This window comes from Giraffa tippelskirchi, chromosome 7, assembly GCF_054371585.1.
Source record: "Giraffa tippelskirchi isolate mGirTip1 chromosome 7, T2T-mGirTip1v1.2.pri, whole genome shotgun sequence".
Lineage (NCBI taxonomy): Eukaryota > Metazoa > Chordata > Mammalia > Artiodactyla > Giraffidae > Giraffa > Giraffa tippelskirchi.
Genome location: NC_137281.1, coordinates 22,614,132 through 22,636,362, shown reverse-complemented (window position 1 = coordinate 22,636,362; position 22,231 = coordinate 22,614,132). Strand labels below are relative to the sequence as shown.

The 22,231-nt window shown below is 40.6% G+C and overlaps 1 protein-coding gene across 9 annotated transcripts in view; it reads left to right on the top strand.

The window, feature by feature from the left end:
- The window catches only part of AP1G1 (adaptor related protein complex 1 subunit gamma 1), a 98,524-nt gene that overhangs the window by 8,421 nt on the left and 67,872 nt on the right, over positions 1-22,231 (top strand). For 2 of the 9 annotated variants that reach the window (XM_081512555.1, XM_081512564.1), the window contains exon 1: positions 14,513-14,607. The exons of 5 other annotated variants lie outside the window; for them this stretch is intronic. The gene's annotated coding sequence lies outside the window, so the exon portion shown is untranslated. Of the gene's footprint in view, positions 1-13,438; positions 14,009-14,512; positions 14,723-22,231 lie in introns of those variants that run through there. 2 more of the 9 variants (XM_081512561.1, XM_081512556.1) reach the window with 2 other exon arrangements.

The window sequence follows — 22,231 nt, the reverse complement described above, 5'->3', positions numbered from 1 at the left end:
TGTGCCATTTAAATCCAAAGCAACCTTTATGGTGAGTACTTTCAAGAAGAGAGAACTGACTTAAAGCTAAGATTTTTATTGTGCACTAGATTTTTTTTTTTTTTAACTTAAGAATGTGGCTTCCAGAGTTGTTCTGGCAGGATTGTAAACGGGTGACCTCTGCACCCTTTGTCCACCCACATACTTTTTCTAGCAGAGATGGACTTCTACGGTTAGATGACCCTTCTATTTAATAAGTTGTTAGCAATAGAGGAGAAAACAAAGATGAAGATATCTAAAGTGTTATGCCCAGAAGCATATTTAGTTCTTAAGATCTCTTTATCTGAGATCTTTATCTGAGCATTATTTTACAGTTTAAAAAAATCTACTATTTTTATATATTTAAAAAATATTTATTTATTTTTGGTTGTATTGGACTTTGGTTGCTGCTGACAGGCTTTCTCTAGTTGTGGTGTATGGGCTTTTCATTGTGATGGCTTCTATTGTTGGGGAGTACAGGCTCTGGGGTGCACCAGCTTCTGTATTTGGGGCATATGGGTTCAGTAGTTGCGGATCACAGGTCCAGTTGCCCCATGGCATGTGAAATCTTCCCAGACTAGGGATTGAACCACATCCCATGCACTGGCAGGAGGGTTCTCAGCCACTGGACCACCAGGGAAGTCCTATTTTGCATTTAAATAAAGAGCTCTTGGAATAAAGTCTACAAGATCCAAAGGCACAAGGTACCATCACTGAGCCTTGGTTCAGAGTTTGAGTTCAGTAGTAAAAGGACCCTTATTTAGATCCAGCATTTATTAACTGTGAGACTTCAGGCAAGTGGCTTACCTTCACAAAGACTCAGTTGTCTGGACTGTAAGAAGTGGGGTAATAACATTTAAGAGTTATTAACAGATCTCAAAAGCATGTTGAGATGATTAAATGAGCTAATATGTATAAGGAATTTATATGCAGGGCCTGGCACAGAGCAAACATAATCAAGTTTTGCTTTTCATCCTCACATCATTATCACAGAGAATGGATTAAGCTTCCAAAAGGTGGTCATGAATTTTTTAAGGGCACGAGAAATTTCTCCTTAATGCCTTCAAACTGACAGCATGGACCATGTTGGACTGTGGTTAAAGGGCACACTTGTCTTTTCTGATGCTTTGCTTCCGATGGTTTCCTGAAAAGGGCTCTTTTACTCTTTTTTTTCTCTTCCAAAGAGTTATGTGGTTTGTTGAAAAATGACATGTGAAAAAAATTTAGACAATACAGAAAGGGACTAAGAAGAAGAAAAAGCCACATGAAATGCCACCAGAATTGTGCCTAACAGCTCAGCATCTTCCTCCCTATTCTCTAGGTGATCTCATCCAACACTGTGGGTTTTTTTTTTTAATTTTTAAAAATTATTTATCTATTTGGCTGTGCTGGGTCTTAGTTGCACACAGAGTGTGTGGTAACTCGTTCCCTGACCAGGGACCAAACCCAGGCCCCCTGCATTGGGAGTGTGGCATCTTAGCCATTTGACCTCCAGGGAAATCCCCAACATTGTGGTTTTTAGCCCCACTCTGTGGTAAGGACTTCAACATGTATATCACTAGCTAAGGTCTCTAGACTGACATGAACGGCAAGCTGATGTATTTGCCTGCCTTCCTAATATCTCCTTGGATATTTCAGAGGCATCTCAAACTAACGTGTCCCAAAGTGCTCTTCCAAGAACCTACTCATTCTACAGTTAATGGTGATGCTATGCTAGGGACATATCTTTCTTGACTCGTCCCTTTCTCTCAACCTGACAGTACCCTGAGCTAACATGGAATGATCTCTAGCCTGGATGATTGCAATACCCCCTTAACTGGTTTTTCTGCTTCTACCCCTTTTTCCCCATGAACTGATGTTCAGTGTTTTCTGCTTCTACTCCTTTTCCCCGTGAACCAATGTTTGGAGATCTGGCTAGTACCTAGATCAGGTCGTGTATCTCCTCTGCTTTTTAAAAACCTCCAGTGACTTTTTAATCTCACTTAGGATAATAGGCACCAGCTTTCCTATGACCCAGGAGGCTGCCCACATCCACTCTCACCTCTTTTCTCTGGCCTCCTTCCCTCAGCTTGTTTACTCTGCCTCAGCTACACTGGCCTCCCTGTGCTTCAAACACACACCTGCTCCCTCCTCAGGACCTTTGTACTTGGGGACTCTGTTTTCCAGCTCTCTGCCTGGTCCCTCCCTCACTTCCTTCTGGTCTGTACTCGAATGTTCTCTTCTCTGGGAAGCCCTCCAAAGCTACCTTCTCTTCCCTTTTCACCACTTTATATTTTTTCTCTATTGCTCTCATCTCTGAGATCTAACACACTGTATCCTTCACTTAGTGATCTCATCTGTCTCTCAGCCTGCAACATCAGCTCCACATGAACAGGGACTTTTCTCTGTTTTGTTCGCTGTGGCATCCCCAGCTCTGTGCCTAGTTTATGTTATGGGGTCAACAGATTTTTGTCAAATGAATGAATAAATCCAGAGTTTACCATGGCTAAAATATGAGAAACTTTCTTGTAGACATTGTTGTTGTTTAGTTGCTAAGTTGTGTCCGACTCTTTATGACCCCATGAACTTTAGCACACCAGGCTTCCCTGTCCTTCACTATCTCCCTGAGTTTGCTTAAACTCATGTCCATTGAGTTAGTGATGCCATCCAACCATCTCATCCTATGTTGCCCACTTCTCTTGCCCTCAATCTTTCCCAGCATCAAGGTCTTTTCCAATAAGTTGACTCTTCACATCAGGTGGCCAAAGTGTTGGAGCTTGAACCAGCATCAGTTCTTCCAATGACATATCTATGCATATTGATATCTAGTTCTTAAATATTGGTGCACCACAATGTCTGACCTCATAGGTACTCAAAACATACTCCTTGAAACAGAGAGAAAGAACTATGTAGGCCAGAAAGTCTGAAGTTTGCTCTGTCATTGACTTGCCCTACCTAGACTAAGCTTCATGAGGGCAAGAATCATATCGGCTTGCTTGCTGTTTCTCCCCCCACAACCCCCTCAGGGCTTCTAAGGGTACTTGGCATATAAAAGTGGTAGGCAATATGTAAATATGTTATAAATTGAGATGCCAGTGTGATTCTTGCCTCAGGCTGAAGCCCCAGCAGACCTAGTCAATATTGGACTTTCTGAGGATGTCTAGAAAGGTACTCTCGACAAAAGCGGTGGAACTGTCACAGGGCTAGTTATCTACTTGGGGCATCGCCAGATTAGCATCAAGGCCCTCACCTGTGTCATCTCTAGCCCCTTATTTCTCATCCCTTCCTCCCGAAAGGTCAATATGGTTAGGGAAACTGAATCTTGAATGGGACTACAAATAGTGCTAGAATATATTTCTAAATGGGCTCTCGAATAGTAAAATGGTCTGTTCGAAGTTATGTTTTTGTTTTTGACCCCACCATGAGGCACATGGGAATCTTAGTTCCTGGGCCAGGGATTGAACCCGCATATCCTGCAGGGTAAGCTTAGAATCTTAACTGCTAAACTGCCGGAGAAGTCCACTGTTAAGGTATTTTTAAGGCCAGGGGGCATATTTGCAATCATATTGCTGATATTTGATATATTTTTATGATGAATTCATGAGAAAATAGGGCTATAGTCTTTTATCTACCTCTTGACAATACCACAGTAGAGACTGCAAAGAACATTTTTAAGAGCTGGTCTATTTGAAGTGTTAATGTATAGTGATTTAGATTAGATCTGTTCAGTTTTTCTAGAATGAAAGCAATTTTCTCTTATGTTGAAAATAGTATAAAAATCTCATTTATTTGTGTACATAATTCTGGAGAAGTAAAAAAAAAATCTAAAGAACCACATACGTTAATTTTTTTCTCCTTGTTCCTTCAGCGTGAAGGAAACAAGGAGAAATTGTTTTGTTCTTTTCATCTTGCGAAGCTTTTCTGCCCCATGAAGTTCTCTTTTAAAAGATTTTGTATTTCAGTCATAATTTAACTCTGGTTTTCCTTGTGAATTTATTTGCCTGAACTACTTTGTGTATTGCTCAGCTTCTACTCTTGTAACTCAAGTCCTCTGCTTTACAAATAAGATGAAGAAAGCTTTATTATGGAAAATTTAAATGTACAAAATTAGAGCAAATAATAAAATGAGCTTTCATGTACCCATCCCTCAGTTTCAATGTTTATCAATATTCTACTGCTCTTATTTCATCTACTTACCTCTTCCTAACACTCTTTTTGGAGACAAAAGGAATTTAATTTAAATCTCAAACATTATGCTTTTAATTTTACCTGTAAATACTTCCGTTTATATCTGTAACATATACCTTCTACTTTCATAATATGAAACAATGTTATTATGATGCCCAATATAATGAGAAATAATTCCTTATTATCATAATACTATCTCAAAAATGCACTTTTACAGTTATTTTGTTGAAATCAAGATCCAAAGAGACCCACACATTGTATTTGGTTTATATATCTCTCTTTTGTTTTTCTTTTTTTGGCCACACCAGGGGGCATGCAGGATCTTAGTTTCCCAACCAGGGATCAAACCCATGTACCTTGCAGGGGAAGCATGGAGCCCTAACCAGTGGACCACCAGAGAATTCCTGGTTTTGGTTTGTCTTTTAAATCTTTTCATCTCTAATACTTCCTTCTTCTCACCTCTTCCTTTTTTTTTTTCTTGCCACTTATTTGTTGGAGAAAGAAACCTCTAATTTTCTTTTTTTTTTCTTCTAATTTTCTTAAACTGAATCATCTTTCACAAGTAGCATCTTTAGACTCAAAGATAACAGATTTTCCAATTCTTGTATGAGGCCACAGGAGATAGAAGATGTAAAACCCATCATTGCTTCTAAGGCTAATTTCCCCAAGGCATAAAACAAAACAAACAAACATATACCCATCACCTCAAATAAGAACGAAGCTTGACTGTGTAACTTAAGTTAATTTTAGGATCTATTTATTGGAGGCTGCAGTCCACGGGGTCGCTAAGAGTCAGACACGACTGAGCGACCTCACTTTCACTTTTCGCTTTCATGCATTGGAGAAGGAAATGGCAACCCACTCCAGTGTTCTTGCCTGGAGAATCCCAGGGATGGCGGAGCCTGGTGGGCTGCCATCTATGGGGTCACACAGATTTGGACACGACTGAGGTGACTTAGCAGCAGTAGCAGTAGCATTGGAGGCCTACTATGAACAAAATATGCACTTGGAACTCAAAACTAATTGCTTCCCAGTCATGTTTTTTCTTGCAGAATGACTCCTATAAGAAAAAATGAAAAAAAAAAAAAGATTTGCTTTCTTTACTGGTTCTTGTGAAATAGAGGGAATGCTGGTAGAAGTTGAAATTTCTTAATATGCATGAAGGTATTTCAATTATTAAGACTATCCTGGACTTTCTTGGTGGCTCAGGGGTAAAAAATCCACCTGCCAATGCAGGAGACACGGTTCAATCCATGATCCGTGAAGATCCCACATGCCACGGAGCAGCTAAGCCTGGGCGCCATAACTATTGAGCCTGTGCTCCAGAGCCTGGGAGCCTCAACTACGGAGCCCGCATGTCACAATTACTGAAGCCTGCACAGCCTAGAGCCTGTGATCTGCAACAAGAGAAGCCACCCCAGTGAAAAGCCTGGGCACCACAACTAGAGAGTAGCCCCCACTCGCCCCCAACTAGAGAAAAGCCTTCTCAGCAATGAACACCCAGCACAGCCAAACAATAAATAAATTAATTAATTAAAAACAAAATAAAACTTCTCCTCCGTTAGTGAGAGAAGTTTATTAGTGATTTACCAGAAGTACAGTGTGTTCCTTTCTAGAAGATAACAGCTTTCAAAGTGGATGTGAATCGCAAAGAAATATTTAACACAAAAAGATGTTTTAAAACTACTACCAAACAGAAAAATACTACCACACTAGATTATCCTGGCACATGTTTTGAAAAATTGTGCCTTATTAGAGAGAACTTAAAACGTCTGCCTCCAATGTGGGAGACCCGGGTTCGATCCCTGGGTCAGGAAGATCCCCTGGAGAAGGAAATGGCAACCCACTTCAGTATTCTTGCCTAGAGAATCCCATGGACGGAGGAGGCTGGTAGGCTACAGTCCACGTGGTCGCAAAGAGTCGGACACGACTGAGCGACTTCACTTTCACTTTCAGAGAGAACTTAAAGAACATAGCCAACCAAGTGTAACCACAACTACCATTCGCATGATGGGGGAATTGTCCAGTTTTCCAGCCATATTATATGCTGCACTCTGAAAAGTGACTGCAGCTTACTGTCTTTGAGGCTGGGTTTTCTTTATGGGACACTGTATTGTTGTGACTTTTAATTACTTTTAGAAATGAACAAATGCAGACTCATCCCTCAAACTTCTCCTAAGTCAGAATCAAGAGCCAAGATTGATTCTGATAACTTTATGCTGCCTAGTTTGTTGACATAAAACTTCAAGCAAGCCTATCAACTGATACTTATGGTTGTGAGAAAGTCAATTTTGAAGCTCTTGATTGGTGACTTGAAATGCTGATGAAAATCACATAATTCCTTAGTCCTGAGCTGACTATTTGTTTGGGAATCAGAGCTCCTGGGCACAGATTTTAATATGGCCACCTGTGTGTAGGTCTGAAGTTTTCTCGTTTATGATCCCTTCCATCTCTTGAACTTTATGGTTCTCTGCGTCTCCTTGGGCATCTCATCCTGGCACTTCTTCAAATCCTGGATCATCCTCCGGTGTGTGTGAGTGGCTTGGCAGAGGAGTTTGGTGTTTCCTGAAATGGGTACCAGGAACTGGCTGCCCCAGTTACTGTAGGTGTCTCAACACTTCTTGGACTGCTCAGACTAATTTTAAAGCATCTCGTAGGACTGATTGATTTTAGAGGAACAGGGATGGTGCTATACACTTAAAGGAAAACCAAACCATTTTACTGTGAATCCTTCCAGGCAAATGATGGTGCCCATATTAAGGAAATAAAATTACTCGAGTAGGAAACAATGAGTCAGAAGCCCTGCTCTGTTTCTGGATGGTACGTCCTTCTCTGGTGGTCTCAGTTTTTTTTTCTTCCAGTTTTACTGAGATATAATTACACAGCACTGTATAAGAATAAGGCATATAGCATAATGATTTGACTTATATACATCATGAAGTGATTATCTTAATAAGTTTAGTGAACATTGATCATCTCATATAGGTATAAAATTAAATTGTTTTTCTTGTGATGGGAACTCTTAGGGTTTATTGTCTTAGCCACTTTCATTATCATGTTAGGAAGTCAGAGTTGGCTGTTGGAATATTAATTTTTACATCATTTCTGGTTTCTGTCATAACTGTAGCATTGACTCCTAAAACCTTTTCTCAGGACAGCAGAAACTGTGATTAGGGACCACCCTTAAAAGAATTGTATAGAGATACTTTTTGTCCAAACATTACATAAACATCAGAGGGACTCATTTTACTCCACTTTCAGGCTTATTTATAGATTCGGGTGACTCAAACGATAGCAAAACAGCCCAGTAGAGCTGCTTCTTTGACTCATGTCAGTGTATCTTCTCTGCGATTGCCTCCCCTCTTCACTCTCTTTTCTAGGCTGAGGTGTCTGGCTGCTACTGAATCATTTACAAATCCTGCTGCATCTAAGCCCAAGAGAATGGGTCCCCTCCTAGTCCCATGGATTCCGTCAGACATGCCATGTCTTCCAGAAGCTATCTTTCACTGCTCAAGCACCTAGTGACCTCTCATTTTTCTGCTTCTTTTGGAACTAGGACTTTTCTGCTGAGTAGTAATATCACTGATATTTTTCTGGATTAAAAAAAAAAACAACCTGTTTCCCTCAATGAGATTGTAATTATCTGCAGGGTAGGGACTATCTCTTTTGCAATGTCTATTACAGATTCTATGCACCCAGGTCAGTGTGTTGTAGTGGAAAGACTCAGGAAGTACATTCAGTGAGTGGCTACTGTATGGACTGAAAGATACATCCAAGGTTGGAAGATCTAGATTTGAATCTGCTCTCTGATGCATGAAGGTGTGACAAATCATTTAATTTTCATGAGTTTCTGTTTCCTTATATCTACAATAGGGATGATCATATTTATCCTAATATCTATTGTGCTCTTATATCTACTGGCACTTTGTGCCAGTTGCTGTTTCTAAGTACTTGAAATGTATCTGCTCATTTAATGATCACACCAGCCTTAAGATGCTGATGCTATTATTTTGGGGGGGTGTGGAGCCCCTTGGCACACAGGATCTTAGTTCCTCTACCAGGGATGGAACTCACACCCCCTGCAGTGGAAGTGTGAAGTCTTAACCACTGGACCGCCAGTTAAGTCCCAAGATGTTGATGCTACTATTAATTCCATTTTACAGATGGATATACTGAGGTTCAGAAATGCTCAGAGATGTTAGGTAACTTGTTGCAGGCCACACAATAAAGAGAGGAAGAGCAAATTTAAATCCAGACAGTCTATCACCAGAAAAAAACCTTTTTTTTTTTATAACATTTTTTAAAATAATATTTTAAATTTATTTTTATTGGCTGTGCTGAGTTTTCATTGCTGTGCAGGCTTTTCTCTAGTTGCGGCATGTTGGGGCTATTCTCTAGATGTCACGCTCGGGCTTCTCATTGTGGTGGCTCTTCTTGTTGCAAAGCACAGGCTCCAGGGTGCAGGCTTCAGTAACTGAAGCTTCCAGGCTCTAGAGCAGAAGCTCAGTTGTTGTGGCACAGGGGCTTTGTTGCTCCATGGCATGTGGGATCTTCCCAGCGCAGGGATCAGATCTGTATCTCCTGCATTGGTGGGCAGATTCTTTACCACTGAGCTACCAGAGAAGCCTGAAAGCAACACTTTTAACTATTATGCTATTGGCTCAGACGGTAAAGCGTCTGCCTGCAATGCAGGAGACCCGGGTTCGATCCCCAGGTTGGGAAGATCCTCTGGAGAAGGAAATAGCAACCCACTCCAGTACTCTTGCCTAGAAAATTCCATGGATGGAGGAGCCTGGTGAGCTACAAGTCCATGGGGTCACAAAGAGTCGGACACGACTGAGTGACTTCACTTTCACTTTCACTTTATTGTGTTTGCATGGTTTACCAGCTCATGGTGGGTGAGGAGCAAATGAATCCATATATATTAGAATATTTTTGTAAATTGTAAGACAACACACAGGGGCTTCCCTGGTGGCTTAGCGGTAAAGAATCCTTCTGTCAATGCAGGGTACATGAGTTCCATCCCTGATCCGGGAATATCCCACATGCTGTGGAGCCCTAGAGTCCGTGCTCAGCAACAAGAGAAGCCAGTGCAATGAGAACCCTGCACACTGTAACTACAGTATAGCCCCCACTAGCCACAACTAGAAAAAACCTGAGCGCAGCAATGAAGACCTAGTGCAGCCAAAAATAAATAAATTAATTAAAGTGCTTTTAAAAATCGTTAAAAAAAAAAAAGATCTCCCACCCAACCATTATCTATTCCTAGAAGTTTATTGAATCCTTTCCGGCTATGGCTGTTTTAAAAACAAAAATCTCCTTTAGTATTTGGATCCATAAAACTGCACTATCTTATAAGACTTTTCCCCCCCAAAATGTGAAAGTCTTTTTTCCCAAATAAAAACACAATATGCTTTTTGAAAAAAAATATAATAAAGATAATAAAAGTCCTCTATAATCCCACCATCCAAAGATACTCATTTTTACATTTTAGTTTTATCCTTCAACTTCTCTGCATATACACACTTTTTGGCTTCCCTGGTGACTCAGATGGTAAAGAATCTGTCAGCAATGTGGGAGTCCCGGGTTCAGTCCCTGGGTTGGAAAGATCCCCTGGAGAAGGAAATGGAAACCCACTCCAGTAGTCTTGCCTGGACAGAGGTGCCTGGTGGGCTACAGTCTATGGGGTTGAAAAGAGTCGGACAGGACTGAGTGACTAACATTTTCACTTTTTTCACTTCATACTTTTTACAAGCTCATTTTATAATACCATTTTGTAATGTTTTTGAAAACCTGCCATGCTCATAGAGTTCGAGCTTCAGTTTTATCAGTAGCATGATATTCCATTTTATTGATTTGCTGTAATTTATCTGAAATTTGAGATTATGTTTAAGTAGGTGGAGAATAAGCCTTCCCAATCTTTAATAGCTAGCCACAGAGACCAAAGATCTCAGGAAAATAATCGTACTATATATTAGGTCAATTGCTTTTAATTTTCAGTTGCATTAGGGGAGGAGTTTGGTAATAATAAATATCAATATAAGTGAAAAAATGTAGATGAAGGGGGTTTACATTTTATAATGTCTGTCATTTTCTCTTTAATGTTCTACCACTTGGCATGGTAGCATAGAAGCTCCTTCCTGTTTCTTAAGAAGATAGTTTAACTTTCCTTTTGTGGTTTACAATGGGAAACACTTGAATTCAATTTCTAAGCAAATTTTTGTGACTTGCAAACAGAATGATTTAGGTAACTGTTTTGCAACCTGCAAACTCCTTACTTTTATGGGAGCTCCATATTGTACTTTAGCATGCGTTCATGCAGAACTATACCTCAGTGAAATCTACACTATGGCATGATTATGGTGTTCTAATTTTACACTTTGCTTCCTCCCCTGCAGCCCAGTGGTAAAGAATCTGCCTGCAACATAGGAAACTCCAGCTCGGTCCCTGGGTGGGGAAGATCCCCTAGAGTAGGAAATGGCTACCCACTCCAGTATTCTTGCCTGGAAAATTCCATGGACAGAGGAGCCTGGTGGGCTACAGTCCATGGGGTCCCAAAGAATTGGACAGGACTGAGCTGCTGAGTTTTACACTTTACCTGCTCTGTGATCAAGAGCTGCACTGTGCATGAAGGGGATATGAGGCAACTGAATTCCATAAGCACCAGTTCAGTTCAGTTCAGTTCAGTCGCTCAGTCATGTCCGACTCTTTGCGACCCCATGAATTGCAGCACACCAGGCCTGCCTGTCCATCACCAACTCCCAGAGTTTACCCAAACTCATGTCCATCGAGTCTGTGATGCCATCCAGCCATCTCATCCTCTGTCGTCCCCTTCTCCTCCTGCCCTCAATCTTTCCCAGCATTAGGGTCTTTTCCAATAAGTTGACTCTTCACATGAGATGGCCAAAGTATTGGAGTTTCCGATTCAACATCAGTCCTTCCAGTGAACACCCAGGACTGATCTCCTTTACGATGGACTGGTTGGATCTCCTTGCAGTCCAAGGGACTCTCAAGAGTCTCCTCCAACAGCACAGTTCAAAAGCATCAGTCCTTCAGCGCTCAGCTTTCTTCACAGTTCAACTCTCACATCCATACATGACTACTGGAAAAACCATAGCCTTGACTAGACGGACCTTTGTTGGCAAAGTAATGTCTCTGCTTTTTATTTATTTATTTATTTTTGTTTTGGGAAAACAGCTTTATTGAAATATAATTTTTATACTATACAGCTCATGCATTTAAAAATAGTCAGTTTTTCTTCTGTTCTTACTTCTATTAATCTGCTTCTTAGATTTCCTTCATGTTCATGTATTTGATGTATTTCAGTCTTACATGGTGTAAGGTCAACTTTTTTTGGTTTAAAATAGACTGCAATCTTTGATAAATCAAAATTATAGCACCAGCCTAATTTATTGTTGTTCAGTTGCCAAGTCATGTTCAATTCTTTGAGACCCCACGGACTGCAGCACACCAGGCTTCCCTGTCCCTCACCATCTCCTGGAGTTCACCCAAGTTCATGTCCATTGAATCAGTGATGTCATCCAACCATCTCATTCTTTGTCATCCCCTTCTCCTCCTGCCTTCAGTCTTTCCCAGCATCAGGGTCTTGTCCAGTGAGTCAGCTTTTCGCATCAGGTGGCCAAAGTATCGGCGCTTCAGCATCAGTCCTTTGAAGACGTATTCAGGGTTGACTTCCTTTAAGGTAGACTGGTTTGATCTCCTTGCTTTCCAAGGAACTCTAAAAAGTCTTCTCCAGCACTGTATTTCAAAAGCATCAATTCTTCAGTGCTCTGCTTTCTTTACTGTCTGGCTCTCACATCCGTACGTGACTACTGGAAAGACCATAGACTTGACTATGCAGACCTTTGTTAGCAAAGTAATGTCTTTGGTTTTTAACACACTGTCTAGGTTTGTCACAGCTTTCCTGCCAAGAAGCAATTGTCTTCTAATTTCATGGCTGCAGTCACCATCTGCATAGATTTTATAGTCCAAGAAGAGGAAATTTGTCACCGTTTCCACCTTTTCCCTTCTGTGTGCTGCTAAGTTGCTTTAATTATGTCCGACTCTTTGTGACGCTGTGGACCGTAGCCCACCAGGCTCCTCTGTCCATGGGATTTTCCAGGCAAGAATACTGGAGTGGGTTGCCATTTCCTTCTCCGTCTCTGCTTTTTAATATGCTATCTAGGTTGGTCATAACTTTCCTTCCAAGGAGCAAGCGTCTTTTAATTTCATGGCTGCAGTCACCATCTGCAGTGATTTTGGAGCCCCCCAAAATAAAGTCTGACACTGTTTCCACTGTTTTCCCATCTATTTCCCATGAAGTGATGGGATCAGATGCCATGATCCTAGTTTTCTGAATGTTGAGCTTTAAGCCAACTTTTTCACTCTCCTCTTTCACTTTCATCAAGAGGCTTTTTAGTTTCTCTTCACTTTCTGCCGTAAGGGTGGTGTCATCTGCATATCTGAGGTTATTGATATTTCTCCTGGCAATCTTGATTCCAGCTTGTGCTTCTTTCATAAGCATTCTGCTCCCCAAATCATTTGCTCTCGGTTTATAGCACTCTGAGTGTGGGGAAGGGTGAGTGGGTGTGTACCAAAGAGAGGAACCCCAGTGGGGGAGGGGAGAGGCAGGTCGTTTAGCAAGTTTCAGCTTCTCTGAGCCTCAGTCTCCTTGTTTGTAAAACTAAGTTCCTTAGGCTTGTCTAGTCTGACTCAGGAGGTTGTCTCAAGGGTCAAATTAGATTATATATGAAGATGGGATATCAATCTTTAATAATAAAAAGTGATAATTACTATTATTAGGCCCTTGGCCTCCTTTCTTTACAGCTACTTGGCATGCCCCAGTAGCTCAGAATGAAATTGCACAGGCAGGGCTGCTCAATTCAGTTTTTGTTAACTGTTTTGAAATTCCCTGCATGAAAATGGCTAAGGACAAAAAGTACAACCTCCTGCCTGTGACAGGTCCTAAACTCAAGATCTGTGGTTAGTTCTGTTCTCTTTGTCATCTAGCTAGGTGCTCTGCTTTATTCACTTTCAGGAATACTTATTGCCATTTCATCTGAAGGAATATTAGGTCACCTTTTCTTTGAATGGGCAATGATATCTGGGCTCTTTTTATGTTCACATGGAAAATACTCGTGTCAGGGTTAGTAATTATTTATCAAGCCTAGACCTGTACGGTTGGGCTGTCTTCAGCTCAGGTCATTGGTACATGGAGTCACAGTTGGAAAGCCCATTCTGGAATGGTTTTCAGTTCAGTTCAATTCAGTCGCTCAGTCGTGTCCGAATCTTTGCGACCCCATGAATTGCAGCACGCCAGCCCTCTCTGTCCATCACTAACTCCCGGAGTCTACCCAAACCCATGTCCATCGAGTCGGTGATGCCATCCAACCATCTCATCCTCTGGCGTCCCCTTCTCCTCCCGCCCCCAATCCTACCCAGCATTAGGGTCTTTTCCAATGAGTCAACCCTTCGCATGAGGTGGCCAAAGTATTGGAGTTTCAGCTTCAACATCAGACCTTCCAAAGAACATCCAGGATTGATCTCTTTTAGGATGGATTGATTGGATCTCCTTGCAGTCTACCACTAGTACAAATCTTCTCTTTTTACAATGAGGAGACTGAGACCCAGAGAATCTAAATGTCTTGTTCAGTGCCAAAGGTTGACAGATGATAGAGTGCTTGAAATCTATTCTTCTGTGACATCCTCTCTTATTTTTATAAAATTCGTTGCAAAGATGACATAAAACTTCAGAATCCAAGACTACTTGGAGCATGTTCCTAAAGTTAACCTACAGAGAAAGCTAAGGTCTCAAAAGTGATAGGTAAGAATTTGGGGTTCTGGTGGATTAGGATCAGGTCGGCCAGCCTCAGTATTCTCCGCCTCTACCTGCCTCGCCTCCCCATTTCCTCCGCTACCTTGCTAGCCCCACCCTTTTCAGGTGGCTCCGCCACTTCCTGGTAGCCCAGCTCCCACCCCACCGCAGGCGGAACCAATGTTCGTGGGCTCTGGGGTCCACCGGGTCTTTCTCGCTCAGACTCTTCGCAGCGGTGACTCGGCAGCAGCGTCTCGCGTCATCAGTGACAGCCCCGAACCTTGCTACGCTTTGCGTCGCTCTTCCAGGAGCAGTCACCTCCTCCTTGGCAAATAGTCCTCGGTGGGGTCCGAGTTCTTGGATAATAGGAGAGGGGAAGCACGAGAAGTTGCAGTCTGGGGACGCGAGACCGACAAGAAGAGAGAGATAGGGACCTAAGTTTCTGTGATAGTGTGCAAAGTTAGTTAAAAACTCCTTCCCACCTAAGATCCCTCCGCCTGCAGTAGCGGTGGTGAGGCTGAGGGAGCCGCCATTTTGGATGTTCGGTTCCTGCTGCCACTGCTGCCGCCGCCCCCGGAGCTGCTGGTTTCATTCGAGGTTTCGGGCCGGTGAGTGTCAGTCGCGGCGCTAAGAGAATACTTCTTGTTTTACTCCGCGCCTGCCGGGAGCGCTCGGCCGGAAGCTTCCTGTCTATCCCAGGGGTCCGGTCCTAGATCGTGGAGGGTGAGAAGAGAGGACAGATTCTGGGCCAGGAGGGGCCGGGAGCACAGGGGTTGTTCCGACTTCTTGAGGGCCACCCCAGAGGCCTCAGACCCGGAGGCTCCGCACGCGGCTGCGTCCGTGTTATGGCGTTGCCCGGCCGGTGCGGGCCTCCTTGGACCCATTGACTTTCTCAGGCTGCACTCCTCCTTTGAGGACTCATTCAGAGAGCCTGGGGTTAGCGGGGCGGGTCCCACCTCCGCGTGTCTTCTGTGTGCCACGTATCAGTGTTCTTGTATCTTGCATCCTAGTCAGGTCTTTCGTGAAACTCTCTTCTGTATTTCAAAATACTCAGTTAATCGTTGTCTGCACCCGCATTGCCGTTCTCTTTGAACTGGACGTCGGCCTCGCCTCTAACCTTCCGACCAACTTCTTTCCTAATTTTCTGGGGGTCCCCCCCTCTTTTTTCTTAAACTCGCCTGCGAACACAATTGGTTACCCTTCTCTCAAAGTCCTGATCCTGCAGACATCAGTTATCAATAATTCTCCCGATTTTCTTGGCGGCTTGACAGAGTCGGGACGGTTGGTTGTGTTTCTCAGTTAGGGTTCGGTGTAGGAGATTCGTCGAACCATTCGCTCCGAGTGTACTTCAACAGTACATGTTTATAAAGCTGAGTAAAGGGCTTTTGGGGGGAAGGTGGTAGGGAGAGGCTGTCAAATGTTTTCTCATTTGTGTTTTCTCATCCCTTCCTGGCCTGAACACGTAGCTTTTGGGTACTTTTTGACACTTAACATATTTTTCTTGATGCTGTGTATAGTATCCCTGCCCAGGGCATCCTGCCTGTGAAAAAGAATCTTAGTCTGACATTGGTAGAAGGGAAAGGAACGTTTTTTTAGATACTGTCGGGATTAGTTAACAGAGAAGAGAGGAGTGAGGATTTCTTGGTGATTTTAACTTTCAAGTGGTTTGTACAGTAGTGTTCATTGTTGACTAACTCCGAAAAAATACTTGGATTCACTTCGTGTATGGTATTTTTCTGGGGATAGTTGGATTTTAAATATTCACTTTTACTGTTCCCCATAATGCTTATCATACTGTATACGCTTTAACTTTTGCTTTAAAAATATAGACTCTCAAAAAAAAAAAAAAATAGACTCTCCAGGCACCGGTAATTTCTTCAGTTTCATTCTATTCTTAAGGTATGTTTGCAGTATAGTATACTTGAATAAAAAGCATTTCACTGTAATTTACTGATTATTTCCTATAATTTAAGTTAGGTGAGTGTGACTGAGTCGCCTCTGTTTCACCTCAGCCTGGGTTTTCACATCTGCAAAAGAGAGATGTAAATTATTTGAGATGGTACCCTAGTGACTGCTGAAACTTAAATTTATAACTTGAACTTGACCAAATCTTTCAATACTTCTAATCCATGTATAAGTGCATTATTCTTATCAGGTAGATAAATTCCTATATTAGTCATATGATGTCTCAATAGAAGAGTGAATGTTTCATTGTAAATAGTCAGTGTTCTTGGTATTTGTTTTCAGGAGACTTTTCAAAAATGTGTTATTTACTGTTTGTATATTTACTCTAAAGCTATGGAGTCTCTTTTTTCGTTTAAAGGGCTGTCTAACAAGGTACATGGAATCCTCACTCAGTTCAGTTCAGTTCAGTCGCTCAGTCGTGTCCGACTCTTTGCGACCCCATGAATTGCAGCACGCCAGGCCTCTCTGTCCATCACCAACTCCCGGAGTCTACCCAAACCCATGTCCATAGAGTCAGTGATGCCATCCAACCATCTCATCCTCTGTCGTCCCCTTCTCCTCCTGCCCCCAGTCCTACTCAGTCATATACTGGGGCTTGAATCTGCCCACGGTGCTGGAGACCTGGGTTCGATCCCTGGGTTGGGAAGATTCGCTGGAGGAGGAAATGGCAACCCACTTCAGTATTCTCACCTTGGAGAATCCCCATGGGCAGAGGAGCCTGGTGGGTTGCAAAGAGTCGGACACCACTGAGCAACTAAGCATAGCAGCACTCATATACTGAGTATCCCCTTGTAGTTGCTACTGAAATGTTCATTTCTGAGTTATACTATCAAATACTCCCAATATTAAATATTGGGAGAGCTATCAGATGGGTGTTAACTTAGTTCATTTTATGGTATTAAGTACTGGTATTTAAATGTCATTCATTCTTAGGTAGTTTGTATTCAGTTGAAGAAAGCATCCTTTTGCCTTGCAAATGATGTGTTGTTTATTTTAGTGCACCTTTGATTGATCATACTTGAATGTCTACTTAGTCTAAGGGATTGTTGGGGTTCCATACTTGAAATAAACATTGTTTAGGAAACCTTAATTTCTTTTGGAGCAGTTGCTTGTTCTTTGATCTGTTTCACTGACAGCAGTTCTAGATTTGAAGATGAATTTTAGAGTGAAACTATAAAGTACAAAAATTGTCAGCAATGCTTTGGTGATATTTCATCTTACTATTTATTTTTAAAAGTAGTCTTGAGTCTTGAGGTTAGTCGTGTGCAAAAACAAAAACTTAAGTTTTTATGTGATTTGTAATAATTCTATGCAAATTGAAAAAATTGAACAAATATTTTCCAAAAGATTATTTTTAATTAAAAAAATGGAATTGGGAAAACACATACCAAAACAGATTATCAAAATGCTTAATCTCCTTATTTGCATTTGATGAGGATTTAAAAGTTTTGTATATACAGCAGGATGTAATTGATATCAAAACTTCAAAACTAATTTGGATTTAGCTTCAGAAAATCTAAAAACTATTACCTTTCTTCAACCTGCAGCAACTTGTTTTATCTGTTTTAGGTGCTTGTCGTTCGGTCTTCCTTTATGAATTGTTTTCAGTTCTTGATTTTGACTTTCATCCTTTTGTTACTTGTTCAGTTTCTTTCATGCAGGATGATATTACAGTAGCTATGTGTTTGTGGCTCAATAGTGTCCGACTCTTTGCGACCCCATGGACTAGCCCGCCAGGCTCCTCCGTCCGTGGAATTCTCCAGACAAGAATACTGGAGTGGGTAGCCATTCCCTTCTCCAGGGGGATCTTCCTGACCCAGGGACCAAACCTAAGTCTCCTGCATTGCAGGCGAATTCTTTACCACCTGAGCGGTAAAGAATCTGCTTGAGCCACTGGGGAAGCCCGTTAAAGTAGTAAGCAGTTTTAAAATTAAGAGAACATATAGATTTATGTAAGCGCGTATATTTGTTGGTTTACAGGTTTTGAAAATCATTTTTGGCAAAAAGTATTAGGATTCTTTCATTTGCCTTTTTGTATAGAAAATTTTGTTTCAGTAACAGCATCATTTCTACATTTAAAGTACATATAAGGTTTTTTTTCACTGAAGGAGTCATCTAAAATACTTAATTTGCTATGAATTCTGGTCACTAGAACAATCTCTTGTCCGAGTTTGAAGGGTCCAAAAGTGGAAGAAAAAAAAAAAACCCACACCTGCCAAACTTGTTGAGTCAGTATTAACTAACACTTTTGTACAAAAAGGGCAAGGGTTAGGATAATATGATTAAAATGAGAAATGCTTTTTTTTACTAGGTACTTTGAAGTTTTGCCTTTTTTGGTGGGGTTTTGTTTTGAACTACTCAAACTATTGGAGAAGAAAATTAATGAGTTATAAATGTTGCCAGTGAAAAACAGTCTTAGAAAAAAGATTTTTTTTTAAAAGATGAAGAAAACATATGTGACCTTTGTACTTTATTAATAATTAAAGAAATCTTAAAGGCAAGTAGTTTTCACCCCCCTTTCTTTGTTGTTACTGTGCAGCAGTCACAGTGTAACCTGATAATTAGTTGCTTTGCTCACTCCAGTTTGCATGTGTAGCTGATTGTGTTTGGCTGAGCATCCTAGGCTGTGCAGCTTGTCTGGCTTTGAGATTAATGTTCTAGATTCTTGGAAAGAGCAAATATGAGAAAGACATGTACTTATTAATCCTTGGAGATGTGAAATATTTGTAGTCTCCTCCTTGTCAGCCTTTGGGTTAACATTAAGACTGTCATAGCATAGATGGTGTACACTATTTGATCATAAGATTTAACTTTCGTAAATGATCACACAGTTGTACAACTCAAAGTAAAAGAAGTTCCACTAGTGTTTTTACATCTCAGTTTAGTTTCTGCTTACTAAACCTCACTCTTGGGAAATTGTTCAGTTTCAAGGTGAAGAGATGGAAGGGAAGTTAATTTTTTAAATTCCTTTCTAAAGTCTGCACAAGAGATTCCCTTCTCACTTTTTGAAATTTTTGAAAACATGATACTTTTAAAATATGGTGAAAATACTGGTTTGAGATGAATGGGGAAGCTAACTGAAAAAATAGGTACACTGTGTAGAGTTAATTGAATCTTTGTAGTTATTGTTACGGATTTTGGGGTCTGAGTATTGAAGGAAAACTATTGTAAGAAGAAAGAGCCTTGGGATTTCCCTAGTGGACCAGTGGTTAAGACTCTTTGATTGCACTGCAGGAGGCTTGGGTTCGATCCCTTGTTGGGGAACCAAGATCCTAGTTGTGTCGTGGTGTGGCCAAAAAATAAAAGAAACAAGAAACAAATAAAAGAAGGAAGAGCCTCTTTTTCTAATAGTCGCTCAGTCGCTCGGTTGTGTCCGACTCTTTGCCGCACCATGGACTGAAGGCTGTCAGGCTCCTCAGTCCATGGAATTTTCCAGGCAAGAATACTGGAATGAGCTGCCATTTCCTACTCCAGGGAATCTTCCTGACCAAGGGATTGAACTTGTGTCTGTTTTGTCTTCTCTGTTGGCAGGTGAGTTCTTTACCAATGAGCCACCTGGGACTCCTTTCTGTTAGTACTCAATCAATGTATGTGACTTTTAAAAATGTGTATTTCTATCAGTGAAGGCATGGGCACTATATTTTCTTTAGAAGCTTTACATGATGGAAGTTTAATAAATGGTGTTCATTATTTAAGAAAGTAGAATGAGGAAGTTGCTTATAATTTGACTCTACTAGCATTTAGTTGTGTTATTTTATTTATGCACACTGAACTTTTGTTGTTCCTTGAACACTCAAGTGTTCTTTCATTCATTGTACCTGTTCTGCTTATACCTGGAAAGCTTTTCTTTCTCCCTTCCAACTAGTGAATCTATTCTTTCTTCCTCTCTACCCCAGGCAAAGGATTGTAGTTTGTTTGTTTGTTTTAATGTTTGTGGAATTGTTTACTTGTCCTGATCTTCAAAGGACAAGAACTATCTAATTTATGGCATCTCTAGTACATAGCATGTGTATGCATGTAGAGTCCCTTCAGCCGTGTCCGACTCTGTGTGACCCCATGGGCTGTAGCCTGCCAGGCTCCTCTGTCCATGGGATTCTCCAGGCAAGAATACTGGAGTCGGTTGCCATGCCCTTCCTTCAGGGGATCTTCCTAACCCAGTGGTCAGACTCAAGTCTCTTGTGTCTCCTATATAGCAGGCAGATTCTTTATCCACTGAGCCACATGGGAAGCTCGTAGGAGTTTACTGCAGGTCATTTACTTGCGACTGATAGAGTTGATGTTATTGAAATTTCAGATTTAGAACATATACAAAACCTATCTGTGTGTCTTTGGAAATATTATTTAGATATTTAATTCCGAAATGGATAGTTTCCTTTTCTACTGTAATTTACTCAGACCCTTTGTTATGCCCAAGTTTCAAGTGACAGCAAAGAAATTTGCTCTGCCTGCCATCTTTCTTCTTTCTTTTGAATACCTGTTACGTAATTCATTATGCTCAGGGAACTCATAGTAAGCTGAGAACTTCAGTCTTTTCCCTCAAAATGGGAATATGTTGATAGTTTAGTGATTTGTTATCAACTTCCCCCCTGTTTTTGAAGAACCTACTTTAACAGTGCTGAGGCGTTTTAAAAAAGTTCTTAATCTATTTACAAATAATAGATGTCCACTGTAATAAATGAAAAAAAACTAAAGACATACTTCTAAAAAAAAAACTGTTCATTTCCCCAGCCCCTTTGTTTTTATTTCCCAACCATTTTACCAGGTTTTGAGTATACTTCAGTATTTCTCTCCATGCATGGTTAAGTACTGTATATGCAACATTAATGTACATACATGGGGTGCTTTGTTTTTACAAAGGGTAGATCATACTTTTTATGTTACTCTGTAACTGAAACTTAACACATCATGGTCAGTAAGTATAATTCTACCTTGTTTTTAGAGGGGTGGGATGGAAGGGTGGAAGGGAGGCTCAAGAGGGAGGAGATATATGTATACTTATAGCTGATTTATGTTGTTGTACAGCAGAAACCAACATGGCATTGTAATTATCTTCCAATTAAAAAACTTAAAAAAAGAAAACCCTATTATGTCTCACAGTGTGGATGTACTCTACATAATTTATTCAATCATTTTCTTGTATACATTTAGGCTGTTTCTAGATTTTTGCACTACAAACAGTAGTGCACTAGACATCCTTTTACATGTTTCTTTATTTGCTGATGCTCTTATTTCTATAGAGTAGAATCTCTTAGGTGGGATTTCTGAGTTAAAGGAATTATATTTTAAATGTTACTGTTGCCAGATTACTCTTGTAGTAGGTTGTCATAATTTCCATCTCTACTAGCAGTGGGTTCTCCAATAACGTCACATCTTTAGATGACATTACTTAATTTAATTTTTGCTGGTCTGCTAGTTGCTAAATGGCTTCTCAGTTTTGTCTTAATTTTAATTTCCTTGATTATTGCTGGAGCTAGCCTCTTTTAATATGTTTTGTGGTCTTTTGGATTTCCTTTACTGTGAATTGCCTGTTCATGCCCTTGCTTCATTTTTCTTTTTCTCCTATCTTGCAGGAACATCTTATGGTATATTAATTCTTTGTTGTATAACATATGAATTTATTAATCTAGAGTTAAATTTTATCTGGTATAAAATAAGGAATCTTATATGATTTTTTTTTTGTATAGAGAGCCAGCTGTGTCCAGACTAAATAAACCATCCTTTCTTCAATGAATTAAGTACTGCCTTATCATATGTTAAGTTCCCATATATGTTTGCTCTATTTCTGGATGTTCTGTTTTACTCTTCCTGTACCATTATTTTACTGTTTTGAATATCATAGCTTTACATAGAAAGTTATGCTCTTGTTAAGAAGAGCTCCTGTCACTGTACTTTTCAGTTTTTTTGACTATTCTTAAATATTTATTCTTATCTATATTGGTTGAATATAATTCTGTTGAGTTCAGAAAGCCTCAAAAAAGCCAATTCAGTGTTTGGAATTGTACTATATTCATATATTAATTTTGGAAGGCCTGACATTTTTAAGTGATGATAACTTTTCCATATTATAATGTTTCCATTTATTGAGGTCTTATTTTAGTTTCTTCAGTAAAGATTTTGTAGATTTAATAGTTGTCTTCATCTAGTTCGTATACCTTTCTTGCTAAATTTATTCCTAGATATTTTACAGTTTTTGACTCTGTTATCAGTGGGACTTCAATGCTCTCCCCCCCCTCCCATTTCTGCTAAGTCGCTTCAGTCGTGTCCGAC